The 18,265-nt window shown below is 34.3% G+C and overlaps 1 long non-coding RNA gene across 1 annotated transcript in view; it reads right to left on the reverse strand.

The window, feature by feature from the left end:
* LOC129145985 (uncharacterized) overlaps nt 1–18,265 on the reverse strand; it is a 109,658-nt gene that overhangs the window by 23,875 nt on the left and 67,518 nt on the right. The window contains exon 2 of the long non-coding RNA XR_008552257.1: nt 12,145–12,252. This is a non-coding gene — a long non-coding RNA (uncharacterized LOC129145985). The remainder of the gene's footprint in view (nt 1–12,144; nt 12,253–18,265) is intronic.

Genomic DNA, 18,265 nt, shown 5'->3' on the forward strand with positions numbered 1-18,265 from the left:
CCTCCCAATCTCTTTGACTTTTGGAGCACTCCACATCTTAGAAGGCAGCAAGAACTCTTATCTCATCATGGAAGCTAAAATCACACTGTTCTTTGAATCTATTTTTATGTGAAACAATACAAATCATAAGCATCCAGAAGAGGGAGACAATCGAAGGGGGTGAGTACTGAGAGGGAAGGAAGCACACAATGGGGCATTGTGGTGGATGCACTCTGTTAGCAATACCTGGGGGTGAGAGAGATGCTATACTTCCAAAATACCAACAAATAATTTAAAGAAAAAATTCATTCCAGAGAGGGTTGACTAAAGGTGAGAAGGCATCATCTGTTTCTGGAACATTCTAGTTTCATTTCCTGAAGTCAGGTCTGTATCATGTCTGAGTTCTAAACCATAATTTATAATGCATGCATATCTAGCAACTGTCTTCAACTATAAGATCTGTTCTTTGTTTTGCACTTTTCAAAGCACAAGCTGAAATAATAGCAATGATAAGTTAATGTGGCCTAAAGAGAATGTTATACAAAAAAAAAAATATAGTGAATATAAAATATAATTGAAGTCAAGAATAAAACAAATTATTTCAATTTTCCCAAAAATGACTTTAAAAGACAGATACCTTCTGATTGGTATGTTTATATTTGAAACAGGGGTGGAAATTTATTAAGGTGATGTGTATTATTTTCATTCAATTCATCTCATCCTGGCATGTTTGATTTTTACAAGCAATACAGAATGCCTTCTATTCCACGATCAGGTAGCACTAGCAGCACCTCAGCATCACTATAATGGACCAGTTTTTTACCCTGTCCCGTTAATAGACATCAAGATGCATGCAAAATGAACCATAATATAGAATTCACAAATGATACAGACCCAAGGTCAAAAAAGAAGAGTGTATTGCTGTGCCTGTCAGGTCAAAGACAATGGCTCTTTTAATTTTCCTGCTTTTTTGAAACATAAGAGAATAGCCCTTCACAGTTCAACTGAATAATTAGTGTCAAAAACATTTGTGTGGTTTTTTTTTTTTATTTTCTTTATTAAAGTGGCCATACCCTGCACAGCACCCAAAAAAATGAATTCAACAATTTAAGTTGCAATAGATAATTGTCATTTTTCAAGCTCTATTTGAATACTAGACTGGCCAAATATCTTTTTAATTCATTATACACATTATTTTAGACTTTGTAATTATTATATCATTTACTCCTATCTATTGCTGCCCTATGTAGACAGAATTTTATTTGCATTTACACATTAGGAAATGGAGGCACAAAAGAAAAACATTCCTTTCCTAGAAATGCACAAAATAAGTGGAAACAGGATTTCAGCAACTATGCTCTAAAATGCACCATGATGCCTCAGTGTCATGAGAATGTACCAAAAACTGATCAAATCCTGGATAATTGTGTTTTCCTTAAAACATCAGAAATCTTTGGTTTTCTAAAAAGAGTAGATCTCAGTGTTATACTTTTTATCATATCTTACATTTCATGACATGGAAACCAATATACAGTTCCTAAAGCCATTTAAATCACCAGTACTTTTACCTCCCAATAGTTGTTTCAAACCCAATAGTTGTTTCAAATGCATGCCCAAATTGTCATATTTGGAAAACCATAAAATCAAATTCTGAATTTTACTCTATCTGACCCTCTAATTAGATTCTTTTCTCACAGATATAGGTGTGTTTTCCAATGATTTATGCCCAGCATACTACTGTTTAGTGCCTGTGACTATTGGAAAACTTCAACAGGTACTTTACTACTGCTGATCAAATGTGCAGTGATTTTACATCTGAAACTATGGGCAGCTTTCATAGCATATTTATTATTAGCCACAATCTTACTGACAACTCCTCATTTTTTTGAGAAATTGGTGCTTCAACTAGCACCAAGTAATATATAGGCCTTAATATAGGGTATCCTACCAATCTCTGATATAGTCACTGATCTGGTGAACAAAATAAAACCAGTTATGGAATTGCAACTCACATGACTGAAGCAAAACTAAAATGTCATTAAGTCAAGAGCCCAGAAATATACCCTCATAAATAGGTCTGATCTTTGACAAAACAGTAAATGCAGTAAAATGGAACAAAAATCCTTTCTCCAACAAATGATGTTGGAACAAGTGGACATTCCTATGCAAAATAAGTCTAAATATAATCATTGCATCCTTTAGGGAAATTAACTCAAGTTGCATCACAAATATAAATGTAAAATGAAAGACTGTAAAACTTTTAGACAGTAAGAGAAAACCTCAATGACTTTGCATATACCAGTAACTTTTCATATACAACAATGCATGATCCTTGAAAGAAATAACCAGAACTTGAATAAGTCAGAAGGAGAAACACAAATATAAGATGTGTCACTCATATCTGGAATATACAGAAATCAAGTGAAAGGTCATATAAAGCTGAACTAACCCTATAAAACTGACTATAGAACTAGTGATGGCGAAGTATATGGTGAAATAGATTATGGGTGATGACTGTCGGTCTGGTAGGGTGATATACTGTGTCTTAGGAAGTCTGGACATAGTCCCCTGAATCACACAGTGTTATAAACTACTATCACCTCAACCAATGTTTCTTGTTTTGTTTTGTTTTTTTTTTTCAAAATGCAGTATGACTGTAGACATTTTCCTCACACCCCTTATCAGCCTACTAGTGACTTCCTTTATGGGAGTAGGATGTTATTTTTTTTTCTCAAAATATATCTTTGGTCATTGGAAAAAATGTATATGATGGAAATAATAGAATAAAGGAATCATTAATAGGTCAGAGCCATCCAAAGTTAAAAAAGGAAAAGCAAGAAATAAAAGAGGTAAGTCAAATATAATGGAATATGTCACTCAAATGTAACATTACTTGAATATAATGGGTAGTCACTAAAAAAATCTTGATATTAATTTTGAAGGCATGAATAGAATGATAACATTTTTAAATACTCATGCTTCCAAATGTAAAGCATATATGTACAACAGAATAAAAATAAACAGATCAATATTGGAATATTTTAAAATAACTGTCAGTAAGGAGAAAAAAAAATTTGTTTGGTACATTTAACAAAAATGAGCTAACAAATACAGAACTTTGTTCCCAAGAACTTTACAAGACACATTTTTTCCATCTGTTTATGAGAATGTAAGTATGTATATTTAAGGTATGTTACATACAAGTCTGTATTTCAAATACTTGTATTTGTATATATTCTTAGCCACATGTAGGTGGGTATATGTATTATATATATTTGCTTTTGGTCATATTAGCAATAAAATAACCCCAACAGATTGCAATTTATCATCTCTGATTACAGAGTAGAGATAGGATGATGGTTTTTAAGAGTAGGAAGGAGCCTCTCCGATGTCACCTCTGTCAACTACTAAGGAGGGGACGCTGGCATTCTCAGCCTGTGCTCCAGTGGTTAAAAGAGGAAGGATGTGTGGTAACATTAGAAATTCAATGGTAACAGATCAAAATGTAGTGACAAATTCTTTACATATTCATATAAACTATTTTAAGTAGAATAACAATAAAAACAGGGCCTCCCTAGTGGAGGAGTTAAACTCTCAGTGCTGGCAAGCTATCACCAGCCACTGTGGCCTGAGTTAGACCCTGGGAGCTGACCCACATGGTGCAGCAGACCTCTCCTGTCTAACCCACTGCTCCTCTCAGCAGTGTACTGCAGTAGATCCACCTATTCTGTTCCCCACTCCATCTCCAGTGAATCCCCTCACTCCCTGCCACATACCTCTGGCCTACACCCCAATTCTTCTATGCATAAATAAATCTTTAAAGAGCACCTGCACTCCTATGTTTATAGCAGCACTGTTTACAATAGCTAAGCTTTGGAAACAACCCAAATGCCCAAAAATAGATGACTGGATCAAGAAGATGTGGTACATATATACCATGGAATATTACTCAGCATTCAAAAAAGATAAACACATGCAATTTGCAGCAACATGGATGGCACTGGAAGGGATCATGCTCAGCGAAATAAGCCAGAAAGAAAAAGAAAAATACTAGATGGTCTCAATCATAGCAGGAATCTAGAAAACTTAAATAAGGGACCAGGAAAATGAATATAAGAAAGTGAAAATCAAAATCAACAAAAAACTATGAACCAGAGACACTTTTTGGGGGGTGGGGGGCGGGAGGGGAAGGACTGGGGTCAGAATGGGGCGTTTGCAATTGTATGGGGGAATATAAAAATAAAAAAAAAGAAAAAAAGAAAAAAAAAAGAAAAAAAAAAGAAAAAAAATGCTGTACATAAAAATGCATATGATACATTGGGAATCATTTTTTAAGGAAGATATAAAGCAATTAATTATATACATACTAAAAAAATGAGAATTAAATGCGTACTCCATTCATGTAGAAAAACCTGCAGCTATTAAGTGGAAAGACAGAGATAAATTGATGAATGAGAAAATATGCAAAAAAGTTAAAGATTTTATAAAACCGAGTATTCCTGATCATAGAAGAGACCAAGCAGCTAATATGTCACCAGTGATAAAGATATGAAGGAAAAACAAATATTAATTATAAAAAAAATAACGTAACACAAAAATTTTAAAAGCCTAAACAATCTTTCATCCTTTTAAAAAATGAATATGATAAATGCCACACGGAAATTCCAGGCCCATGGTTAGATTTGAATTCTAACAAATTAAAACACCTATTTTCATGATTGTGATATTTAATATCTCAATTATTACATTGCCATAATGACATGACCATTTACTACAAGATGCTAATAAAGATGAACATGAAATTCAAAAGATGAAATAAATCATGCTAACTTTTAAAATGCTTAGTAATAGTATTCCTTGGTAAATATACTATTTTTTTTTCTTTTAATTATATTTTAACAGGTAGTGATTATGATGTGTAACTCCTTTTGGAAAATAAATGACTTAAATTGACCTACTTTAATTTTATTCATTATCTCTAACTGTTATTAAAACCTGTATTTGACATATGTGAATATTATTTGATCTTTTCAAACCACATTCATTCTCATTAAGAAAGCCCCAAGACATATTCGTTCAGAATATTTTTTCAAATATTCTGAGATTTTACTACTTACATGAAATGTGACAGCACTTTCAAGTTCTTTATTATGGTATCCTTCTACAGCAAGAACCAATTATTCCACATATATTAATGCCTAGTTTTGAACTCAATATTTAAGCAATTAGTATCTGTATCTATAAATTAATACATTTATATTCCTAATGTAGTTTTAATCATACAAAATTAATAGAAACTGGCTTATGGGTGCATTAGTGTTAAAGGTAAAGACTGTTTATTTGATGTTAAAGCTCAATTAAACTACAGTTTGGGAAAAGTGAAGGTAAGTTTTTGACACTCTTCTGGCTGATTCTAATTTCCAGTTCTCCCTGAAACAGGATAACTAAAGAAACATTCAAAGGAAAAATGTCTATTTTAGACAAATTGTACTTGTTTTCATATTTTTATACCCAGTAATTGCTGACAAAGATGTTCACATAATGACACCTAATCCACTAAAATTATTTGAACTTTCAGTACAAGCCCTTTAACTTTGAATTAAGTAATATACTCAGCTGTGAAAAATGTTTTTAAACACTGACACATATTTATCAACATAGATTCATATAATTCTGGTTCTGGTATGATTGATGTAGAGATTATTGCTTCAAAATGAATTGTCTTCTAACTTATAAAGAAGGAGCTTGGGCTATGCCTTAAGATAAATACTTGACATCTACCTTGAAAAGTAAAATGCCTTTACAATTATAAGACCATTAAAAGCTTTGAGGAAAATGAAAAATAGTTTATTGTTTTCTATCTGGTTGGCCCATATGAGTAACACAGCTGTACTTCATATACCCAAATTCATGGTTCCTGTTTATAACCAATTGAGTAAATCCACTTATATTCTAAATGAAAGTGGTCAGGAGAATGGGGGGAGGCACAATTCCCCTGAATAAAGTACCACTCAAAGGACATGACAGCTCAACTACCATAAGCAGATGATGCTGGCAGAACCATGTGGAAGCAGCACCACTCTTTGAGCTGTATCACCTTCCATCCACTACAGTTTTCCAAGGCAATACATAGATAAGTCCCAGAAAGACTGAGCATACTGTGAGCAAACCTGAATCAAACGTCATTGATTGAGCCAAAAAGAAAACACACACACCTTGATGGATCACGTAACCTCCATAACCTCTCCTATGTTAAATCACAGCAATGCTTTGAGTCTAAGGGATCGATGTCCAGTAATCCCCAGGAATTCTGATTATTTCCCCTTCCCTAATTCACAGTCAGCTTGCAGTCTCTTTAGCAATGCTTGGGAGAATGATTAGCAGTATAAATTTTTGGAAGAACTGCAAAAACTCATAGATACCTTGCTTCTCTTGGATTCAAAGAACTCTAGGCCTTTGAATTGGAGCGCTCCTTAAAATTACTGCAGCAATGATAAATGGTCACCCTCTCAAAACTGATGATCCAATCTTACCTTATAAATTCTTTTTACCATTCCAATCTTCCTGCCTTTGTTGATAAAGGAAATTTGGGCATTTCAACTTCATATAATATAGACTTTTGTTGGATCCATACTTCCATTAATTGACCAAGTAGACAGTTGAATACATTCTTACTCTATCATGTTAAAACACTGAATCCAAACTCTTCTATGGAGGATTACTATTAATAAATCTGGTCTGTTCCAACTGTATATAGCCTCCCCCATTGATCTCATAGTTATAAAATATACTTCTACTCCATTCTCCAGCATTTTGTCTGAAATGGCTAACATGCAAACGCGTCAGTGAACTTCATCCTTTTGGGTTTTAAGCCTTCTGAGTCTAGGTATAATTCTAAAAAAGGTGGTTAGTGAGCTATAGCCCATGGAACAAAAATAAACACTTGTTTTTATAAAGAAAATTCTATTGGAATCTCCTTAAACTCATGTTAGTTATTGTCTATGACTGCTTTTGCATTAAAACATCTGAGTTGGGCAGTAAGGGCAAATCATATGACCTGCAAGTTGAAAATATTTATAAATCTAAACTATAGATCAGACATTCTGAAAGGGAGGGGGAAGTAGCGGGATGAAAACAGGGGAGAGAAGAGTGCAAGGGATTATGGTGATGGTTCACCAGTGACTTGGTGGAAATTTTATTGGGACTACACCTGAGAGGAAAGAGCATACAGACTTGCATTGTACAAATATGAAAATGATATAAAATATAAATAAAATATTATCTGTACTTAAAGAAAATTTAAGGAACTTGGAAGTTGTAGGGAACATCAAAAGCAATGAATTCAAAATACTGGCAGGACCAGAATAATGGATACTGTGAAATATACCCAGACTAGTTTTCATAACTAAGATACAAATTATGAAGACTTATGTCTTACCTCTGCTGGGATAAAGACCTGACATTACCATACCCCACTGTATTTTAGCATTCCTGTCTCAACAGAAGTATAATTTGGGACACATTTAAGTAAAATTAGGAAGTTAAGGAAATAAACTGGGAAATCTGTAGCCAATGAAGGGAGCAGAAGGGGTAAGGAGGAAGTTATACCACTTAAGGAACATGAGGGAGGTCACAGCTCCAAGACACAGACCCACTCAACAATGAAGCAATGTAAACCACACTACTGGAAGACCACTGGACTAATAAGGAGATCAAAGAAGAAATTAAAAAATTCTTTGAATTGAATGACAAGGAGGACAGCAATTTCCTAAATGTATGGGATGCAGCAAAAGCAGTAATAAGAGGAAAATATATAGCGATAGAGGCTCACATCAAGAAACAAGAAAGAACTGAAAGAAACAACCTAATCTCAAAGCTCAAAGATCTAGAAAAAGAACAACAAAAAAACCCAAAACCAGTAGAAGAAAAGAAATAATAAAAACCAAAGCAGAAATAAATGAATTTGAAACTAAGAAAACAATCCAAAAGATCAATGAAACCAAGAGCTGGTTCTTCGAAAAAATCGATAAAATAGACAAATCCCTAGCCAGGCTCACAAAGGAAAAAAAAGGGAGAAAGCACAAATAAACAGGATCATAAATGAAAGAGGAGAAATCACAATGGACACAGCAGAAATCAAAAGAATAATCAGTAACTACTATGAACGGTTATATGGAAACAAGTTCAACAATCTAGGGGAGATGGACAAATTCCTACAACTCTACAATCACCCAAAGCTTGATAAAGAAGAAATAGAACACCTAAACAGACCAATTACAAGCAGCAAAATTGAAATGGTAATCAAAAACCTCCCCAAAAACAAAAGCCCAGGACCTGATGGATTTACAAATGAATTCTACCAAACATTCAGAGACGAATTAGTGCCTACCCTTCACAAACTCTTCCAAAAATTTGAGAAGGAAGGGACAATACCAAACACATTCTATGAAGCCAAAATTACACTAATACCAAAACCAAACAAGGACAACACAATAAAGGAAAACTACAGGCCAATATCCCTAATGAACACTGATGCAAAAATCCTCAATAAAATTTTAGCTATCAGAATTCAACAATGTATCCATAAGATAATCCACCATGACCAAGTAGGATTCATTCCAGGGACACAAGGATGGTTCAACATCCGAAAATTAATCAATGTTATCCAACACATCAACAAAAAGAAATATAAAAAAAAACTTATGATAATATCAATAGATACTGAGAAAGCTTTCTACAAAGTGCAACACCCATTCATGATAAAAACTCTTGAAATTCTTGGGATACAAAGAACATACCTTAACATCATAAAGGCCACATATGACAAGCCAACAGCCAGTATCATTCTCAAAGGTGAAAAGCTGAAAGCATTCCCATTAAGATCTGGAACAAGACAAGGATGTCCACTCTCACCACTGCTTTTCAATATAATACTGGAAGTCCTAGCCAGAGCAATAAGACAAGAGAAAGACATCCAAGGAATCCAAATAGGAAAAGAAGAAGTCAAATTATCACTATTTGCAGATGATATGATAATATACATAGAGAACCCAAAAAACTCCACAGAAAAACTAATTCAACTCATCAATCAGTTCAGTAAAGTGGCAGGATACAAAATCAACACACAAAAGTCAGTAGCCTTCCTATACACAAACAATAAATCTGAAGAAGAAGCAATAAAAAAATCCCTTTTATTATCAAAACAAAATAAAATCAAATACTTGGGAATAAATCTAACAAAAGAGGTAAAACACCTATACAAAGAAAACTATAAAACACTGTTAAAAGAAATAAAAGAAGACACAAAGAAATGGAAAGACATCCCCTGCTCATGGATTGGAAGAATAAACATTATTAAAATGGCCATCCTACCAAAAGCAATATACAGATTCAATGCTATTCCAATCAAAATTTCAATGTCATTCTTCAAAGAAATAGAACAATTATTGATGAAATTCATATGGAATCACAAAAAACCCCGAATAGCCAAAGCTCTCCTGAAAAAAAAAAAAAGAAAGGAATGCAGGCATCACACTCCCAGACTTCAAACTATACTACAAAGCCACAATCATCAAAACTTCATGGTACTGGAACAAGAACAGACACACAGACCAATGGAATTGAATAGAAAATCCAGAAATAAACCCATAGATTTATGGTCAACTAATCTTTGACAAAGGAGCAAAGACTATGCATTGGAGCAAAGAAAGTTTGTTCAATAAATGGTGCTGGGAAAACTGGGTTGCTACATGCAAAAGAATGAAGCTTGACCACTACCTCACACCATACACAAATATCAACTCAAAATGGATTAAAGAACTAGACATAAGACCTGAAACCATAAAATACATAGAAGGAAATATAGGCGAAACACAACGTGGTATGAACATCAAAGACATCTTTACAGACACATCACCCAAAGCAGTGATGGTGAAGGCAAAGATAAACAGCTGGGATTACATCAAATTAAAGAGCTTCTGCACAGCAAAAGAGACAATAACAAAAACAAAGAGAAACCCCACCAACTGGGAGAACATTTTTGCACCCAACACTAATGATAAAGGACTGATCACAAAAATCTGCAAAGAGCTGACGAGACTCAACAACAACAAAGAAAATAATCCAGTCAAAAAATGGGCAGAAGAGCTAAAAAGAAACTTCTCTGAAGAGGAAATGCAAATGGCCAACAGGCATATGAAAAAATGTTCAACATCACTTGCAATCAGGGAAATGCAAATCAAAACTACCATGAGATACCATCTTACACCAGTGAGAATGGCACATATTAAAAAAACTAGCAACAACAAATGTTGGCGAGGATGTGGAGAAAAGGAACTCTCCTGCACTGTTGGTGGGAGTGCAAACTGGTCCAATCACTATGGAGAGCTGTGTGGAGATTTCTGGACCTACTAAACATAGAGCTTCCATATGATCCAGCAATTCCACTCCTAGGTATTTACCCAAAGGACACAGAAACCTCAATTCCAAACAGCACCTGCACCCCTATTTTTATAACAGCACTATTTACAATAGCTAAGCTTTGGAAACAGCCCAAATGCCCCAAAATAGATGACTGGATCAAGAAGATGTGGTACATATACACCATGGAATATTACTCAGCAATCAAAAAAGATAAACACATGCAATTTGCAGCAACATGGATGGAGCTGGAAGGGATCATGCTCAGCGAAATAAGCCAGAAAGAAAAAGCAAAATACCAGATGGTCTCACTCATAGCAGGACTCTAGAAAAATTAAATGGAGGGACCAGGAAAATGAATAACTATAAGAAAGTGAAAATCAAAATCAACAAACAACTATGAACCAGAGACACTCTATGGGGGTGGGGGGGAGGGGAAGGATTGGGTTCAAAATAAGGGGGTTGCAATTGTATGGGGAATATAAAAATAAAATTAAAAAAATAAATGATTCATCTGGACAAAGTAAAAAAAAAATAAAATAAAATCACTGAGGACACTAAAGAGATTTTGTTTATGCAGAAGATAATTAATGATATATACTTTATAGGAAATTAGAAGTGAGGCTTTGCAATATATATTAATTCAAAATAATAAATCCTTTATATTAATATAAACATTTAAATTAAAATAATTGTATTTTCCCAAATAAACACAAATTAGTGAGAAGAGTGGGGAAGAAAATAAAATAGTTTATAAACTGCTCTTTTCTCTATCAGGTCTTAAGAAAATAGAAACAAGACTCAGAATAGTGAATTATAGCTGAAAGCACTGTTATTAATATATATAAAAATCCACACCAACAGAGGTATAAAAATAAGAAAAGCAGATTTTTAACCTTCTGCCATATATACTTACAGCAAATATAAAACACTGGTCAACTTCTATTTTAATATAAAAAATAGGACTTGGTGAAATTTAAGTGTTTGAGCCCCCTCTTCAACAGAATCTGTCCTTATGTCCTCAACCCAGTCTTCAGAATCCCATAGGTTCTTCCAAGTGTGATTTTACTTGATCACCTTCATCATCTTTTAACCATAGGTCAGGTGTCTATCCATACCTACCATCACCTCTCCCTCCAATGAAGCATGACTGAGTACTACTCCCATTTATATATACTCTGTGAATTTCTCTTTGCAATTGTTTTGAAGAGTGTCCTCCTAAACCCTTGGAGGGGCTGTAAGGTGGTTAATGGTCCACTGCCAACAGTTCATCTTAGTACATACATACTTTACAATGTCTTACAAGGGCATGTAAGACTGGCCCTGTTATCAGATACAATTAGATTATACTCTAAATACAGAGAATCAGCATAATAGTCTGTGGCATTTAAAAGATACTCAGTGATCCTTACAGACCAAATTTTGACAGAGTAGGAGTTAATGTAGCTCTATATTAACAATAATGCAGCATTAAGACAGTACATGTATACTGTTATCTTTGGCATGTAGATGTGTAATGCATTGTATCATCCCAGGTGATAAAGATTTAAAAATGACATGTGTTCCACCATTGGTAGAGATGTGTCAGTCCCAAGGAAACAGGCATGATCGGGCATGCAGGCCGGCAAAAGAGAGTCAGCTTTGTGACAGGCTGATTTCTTGATTTTACAGAGTAACTTTAGAAAGACTCCAGTTGCACTGCATTTCTCAAATGAAATTATTAAAGCAGACAGCAAATGTATGTACCTGTTTTTGTTGCAGGATGGTCAAAGTTCCCCTCTGAAGAATCTAGTTTTGCATCTCTGAGTTGTCGATGTGTTGATTAGATCCTACAGTGGCTTGTATCTCAGGCAACTAGGAAAGAAGATGAAGTTTACTGGTCAGACATGAGGACAAGTACTGTGAACAACACAAGGATATAGCAGCAGAAGCTATGTAGTCTTTTTGGCAATGAGCTACTAGGAGTAGTCACTTTGCTGCTAATTGCAAGAACAATAAAACCATTGCTGAAACTGCCATGGCCAGAGACCAAGAGAAGAATGCTTAGCTGTTACGGTTCTAAGGCTGAATCTGGTACGAAAAGCTAACAAACATTTCACTTCCACTTGTAACATGGGGAAAAAAAAAAGAAAAAAAAAACCTTCCTGCATTTGTCCTTTTTTGTTGTTGTTCAGAGACAACAAATGGCAATATCATTCCCACATTCTCAAATTAGAAAACTGTTAATTGACCTACACATATTCAATTAAACATTAAGTCCTGTTAATGTTTCTTAACTATTTTGGAAATGAAGAACTTTTCACCATCACGCTTTCTGCCTTCACCTACCATCCATCATCACCAAGAGCCTCTCGATTCATCTCTCCACTCGTATACTTTAACCCCTCATCTGTGCGTCTTTAGGAGAATAGTACATTTTTTAAGCAAGCAAAGGACAGTATCTATGCTTTTAAAACTCCAGACCTCAGGCCTCCCCTGGTGGCGCAGCGGTTGAGCACTGAGTTGCAAGGCTGCCTGCAGCCTCTGTAGTGCCAGTTTGACCCTGGCCACAGGCGAGGGTCCCACCAAAAAAAAAAAAAAAAAACAAAAAAAGCAACTAAAACTCCAGACCTCATAAGTGATTTTCTGTTTATAGATATAATAGTTTTATTTCAGGAGACATTAGTTTAGGAGATGAGTGTAAGGATAGATTGGGAATGCAGATTTATGAGGTTAATGTAGAAAAACATTTCTAAGACATTAAACAGTTCAATTTCATTACCAACCAGATATAAATCAACTAACAGTTACTGCTTTTTAACGGAAATCAGTCAGATTTTGTCCCTTTAATATATAAAGAGTTGAATTTTGGCAATTTCCTCTGAAATGGTGTCTAACCTAACTACCCAGTCTTGTGGGACACAGCTATGAATGTAATAGAACATATAGAATACAGTAGCAACAGATGACAGTAAAAACAAACAAACAAAAAAACTAGGAAAGGTGAGGGAGATGCATGACTAAACGGTAATGACAAACACCGTTATTTTCAAAGAAATTCTAACCCCAGACCCAAAGGTTAGGCTCATGGACAAAAGATCACAAAACAATGTGGTTTATGAACATTCAGTGTATCTAACCACATTTTTGAAGTGATAACTAGTCCCAAGTGTATTATATTTTATCTTAAAAATTATTAACCATCAAAAAAAGTAAATGTATCTTATATAAATAATATGAGATAGGGAAAGATTGTTTTAGCTGTAATTTAATGCAGCATTATCCTAGCACACATAAAACATACTTCAAGTCAAATTCCAAAACCACAAGGCTGTAAATTCAGTCCCTGGAGGATTCATGTAACATACTTATGACACTTCCAAATAGAAATCATCTATTCTACAAAGGGCTACTATTCATGGTGGTTCTTATATAGAGAAAACTTTTCTTTTTCAGTTCTACACCTTGATTTTTCTTTCACATGCTCATCTTTCAAAACATATATTTTGAGACTTATTTTACATACAGATGTTAATTTAAAATGATACACACCTGAAGCATGTTATAGTGCAATGCACACACACACACACACACGCAAAGGAGTATACAAATGTTCCTAAATATCAAAATCTTGCTCTCTACATTTCAAGATGACTTCATTGGTTATTGTGTATTTTAACTTCACAATAGACAGTGCTTATTTTGAACCATATTCTACACCTCATATTTTGATGTGAAATAATTTGCTTTTAATTTATCAACTAGTGTATTTTTTAGAGTTGTATCTTATACAAAGGATTAAAATGATATAAAACAAAGCAGCAATCTTCTGTCTCCCCTCTCCTCACTTTTAGCTTTGGTGCTTACAGCAAATCCTCTATTTGGAATTTTCCATCTTATATCCCCCTCTTTTTTAGAGTTTTAGAAATATGTATTGATTTATTCTCATAATAGAGGAGGCACTAGTTCATATGTATTACTCCCTATTTCCCTAAATCACCATTGACCTATAGCTTTTTTATCATTATTAATAGTTTCCCCAGTTTAACTGTAACAATTTTTGATTCCTTCCTCAGTCTTGGCTAATGTTCACAAAACACTTGGCATGACTCAGAAGTAGCATTTCCCTCTTATACGCACTTTACATTTTTTAATATTTTATTACGTCTGTCCAAGTACTTTACATTTGCATGGTCAAAATTATTAATACTAAATTTTGGGTTTTGGTTTGCTTATTTGGTTTTTCTAGTTTTCTTGCATTCATGTAAATTTTAGAAGGCACTTTCCATCTTCTATATTACTAACCATGCGGGCTGCTTGGACTCTAAAGATCAATTTTCTCTACTGTATTTTATAGGACTCAGGTTAAAGATAAATAATTTTTGATAAATTTATTTCTTGGAATGGATAATAACTTTATTACATTGTAGGTTTATTACATTTTTCAGATGCTTGCTTCTGGCATAAAGGAATACAATTGGTTTTTGTATTAAGTTAGAACCATGATCTTGATAAATTCTAGTTGTTTGTGGATTTATATGGATTTTCCATGTATGTAGTTGTATCATTTGCAAATAAAGATACTTTGTTCCAAAAAAAGTTTTCAGATCAGAATTCACTGAGTTTATAACATTGATCATTTTCATGTCTTTATCATGTATTTTCCCTTCTACCTAATCTCTCACTATATAATTAGCAGCAATGATATACTACATTTCTGTAGCTCAGTTTTTTAATTTTTTTTTTTTTGAAGAGGCGAGTCCTCTACAGCTCCCAAATTTCAAATAAATACATTTTGCTATTTTAGTACATAAAAAAATCTCTTGCTCTTTCATAGTATTTTAAAATTTTTTATAAGCCTACAGGTTTTACATAGAAAGATTGCCTTTTAGTTAGCAAACAGAAACTTTTATGTTGCATTATGCAGTATTATTTCATACATCATTCCTTAAAACTAATTTCTTGCTGAATTTTCAGTGCAACAGTTAAAGATTTCCTTATGAATGTGGGTATATGTGTGCTGGGGAAAAGACACAGAAAGTCATTTTTCCCCCTTCATTTACACCAGACAAAAATTAGCTATTATAGCATTATCTGTGGAATAAATATGTAAAGGGAGAACATCAGATTTTTCCCTTGCTGCTTTACCTCACTGATACTTTTCTCTAGATCAGTTCTTATTAAACTATGTATTTTCTAGCATCACAGAAACATCAGATATAAAAATAATAACAATAAAAGGCACTCATCTTGACATATGCCCAATATAAGCACATATATTTTGAAAACCTGGTAGTCTCTTAAACTATGTTCCTTAGACCCAGTGACGAGTTACTACTTTTTACCCCTTTCTGGTGAGCGTTAGCCTACTTTTACTTAATTTTCCTTGGCCTGGCAAACAAATATAAAGCTATATGTGTAAAATAATAAAGGATAAATGATATTCAACTCCTTGACTAACCACTAAGCAGCCTGCAATTGTCTAAAAATAAAATGATTTCATACATATAATGCACATGTCATCCATCTGAAAAGTTGTCAGTCGACAACTTAGAACATGCATTTTGTGTTTCATTATTGAAATCTGTAGTTTTTGACTTCTGCTTTTACTTTTTGACATAAATTGCACTAAATGCTCTGCCTTGTAACCATATTACATACATTCTTTTATTTAAAAGCCAAAACAAAATCTGATTTCCATGACATCCTGTAAAATGTGCTTATTTTAGCATAAATTTAATTTTCTATTCATGTTGTAAACATGTTTAAATTTGTATAATAGATCATCCATAATCCAGTAAATCAAAACTGTTCACAACTATTCATAAATATCTTACAAATCTATCCTCTTCATACCTGTCTATCCATAGGAATATATTGTAGGAACAGAAATTGTCCCCATGCAATCACATAGAGAGTCACCCAGTCTGCTTAAAGGAGTCACTCCATCAATGCTGATGTTATCATCTAGCAAATTTGAATAATATTTCCAGTTAGTTTTATTTTTGCTATTTTTTAAATTGTGGGTCTGCACACATTTGGAAAGAATAATACACAGAAACCCAGTAACCTTTTACCAATTTCTCCCCAATGTTAATATCTGGCAAACTAAGGGTACATCATCACCACCAGTGTGTACACATTGATATAGACACAATCCAGGACTTCCAGCAGCTGCTACACACACACACACACACACACACACACACACACTCCTTCATACTCTCAGCTCTTCCTTAACCTCTGAAAACCACCCTCCTGTTCACTATTTCTATAATTGTATTATTTCAAAGGTGTTATTTAACTGGAGCCAAACAATGTAAATTAGGGGATTTTTAAAAAAATTCATCATTCTCTGAAAATTCACCAGGTTGTGACCTGTATTTGCTCCTTCATAGTGAATGACATTCTATATATCATTGATGCACCAGAGTCCGTTTAACGATTCACCAATTGAAAGACTTATGAATTGTTTTCCATTTTTGGCTATTATGAATAAAGCTATTATAAAATTTCACATGTAGATTTTTGTATAAACAGAGGTCTTTTACCCTCCACGAGAGGTCTCCCAAAGCACAATTGGTGGTTGCATGTTTATTAAGAAATTACTGAACAAATGAAAAATGATGTAAAAAAAATATAAAATTAAAAAAAAAAAATTGGGCCTCCCCCGTGGTGCAGTGGTTGAGCGCTGTGTTGCGAAGCTGCCTGCAGTATCTGCAGCGCCGGTTCGATCCCCGGCCACCGGGTGAGGGTCCCACATGGTGAGCAGACCTCTCCTGCCGCCCGCTGCTCCCCTCAGCAGTGTACTTCGGTCCTTCTGCCTGTTCTGCTCCCTGCTCTGGCTCTGGTGAATTCTCTCACCCTCCCGAGCTTCTGACTGTACCCAGTGCTTGTATAAATAAATAAATAAATATTTTTTAAAAAGTTAAAAAATAATTTACTGAACTTTTTTGCAGTAGATGGACCATCCCATTTCAATCAGCAATAATGAAGGATGCAATTTTTCTGTACCCTGGTGGAATTGATAGTATCATTAATTTTTTTGACTGTCATATTACTCTTACCCATATATTTATCTTTTTACATTCAAAATTTAGGATTTTATTTCAAATTTTGCATGATTGTTTTTTTTCTGTTGCTGAAAGAGCTTCATTCAGTAATTGTTCAGTTTTCTCAAATACTGATATTTAGACCCTTTGCAATAACAAAATCCATGTTTTAAATAAACACCTAAGTGAATCCTGATTTTGAGATAACATCAGTTTGTAACACTGTATAATTTTCAGGTAGACAGCTTAGGCTTTAACTTCCATATATACTGTATTGGAATCATTACCAAATTGTAGAATGAGGGTTGAAAACTAGACTTTTGAGGGTGTCACTATTTTTTTTATTGTTTTAATGTTTATGCAGTGATATCGCACTGTATTTTACTTAGATGATGATGTATGCTGTCATGGTTTAGATTTGCAAGTTCTCTCTATATTATAGATACTAGTCTTTTGTTGAATATGTGGTCTGCAGCATTTTTTCCATGCCTGTAACTTGTCTTTTTATATTTATAGTAGTGTGTTTCTCAAGCAAAAGTTCTTAATTTTGAAGAAGTCCAACTCACCCGTTTTCTTTTTTTTTTTTAATAGTTTTTTTTCTTTTAAAGATTTACTCATTTACACAAGAACAGGGGTACAGGCCAGATGCACGGGAGGGTGAGAGGATTCACCAGAGACAGAGCGGGGAACAGTACAGGCAGGCTGCCAAAATACACTGCTGAGGGGAGCAGTGGGCGCAACAGGAGAGGTCTGCTGCACCATGTGGGACCCTTCCCGGCCGGCCGGGATCGAACTGGCGCTGTAGAGGCTCTAGACAGCTTCTCAGCGTGGCACTC

The sequence above is a fragment of the Talpa occidentalis genome, unplaced genomic scaffold (genome assembly GCF_014898055.3).
Source record: "Talpa occidentalis isolate TD23 unplaced genomic scaffold, MPIMG_talOcc4v2.1 talOcc4.16, whole genome shotgun sequence".
Classification (NCBI taxonomy): Eukaryota; Metazoa; Chordata; class Mammalia; order Eulipotyphla; family Talpidae; genus Talpa; species Talpa occidentalis.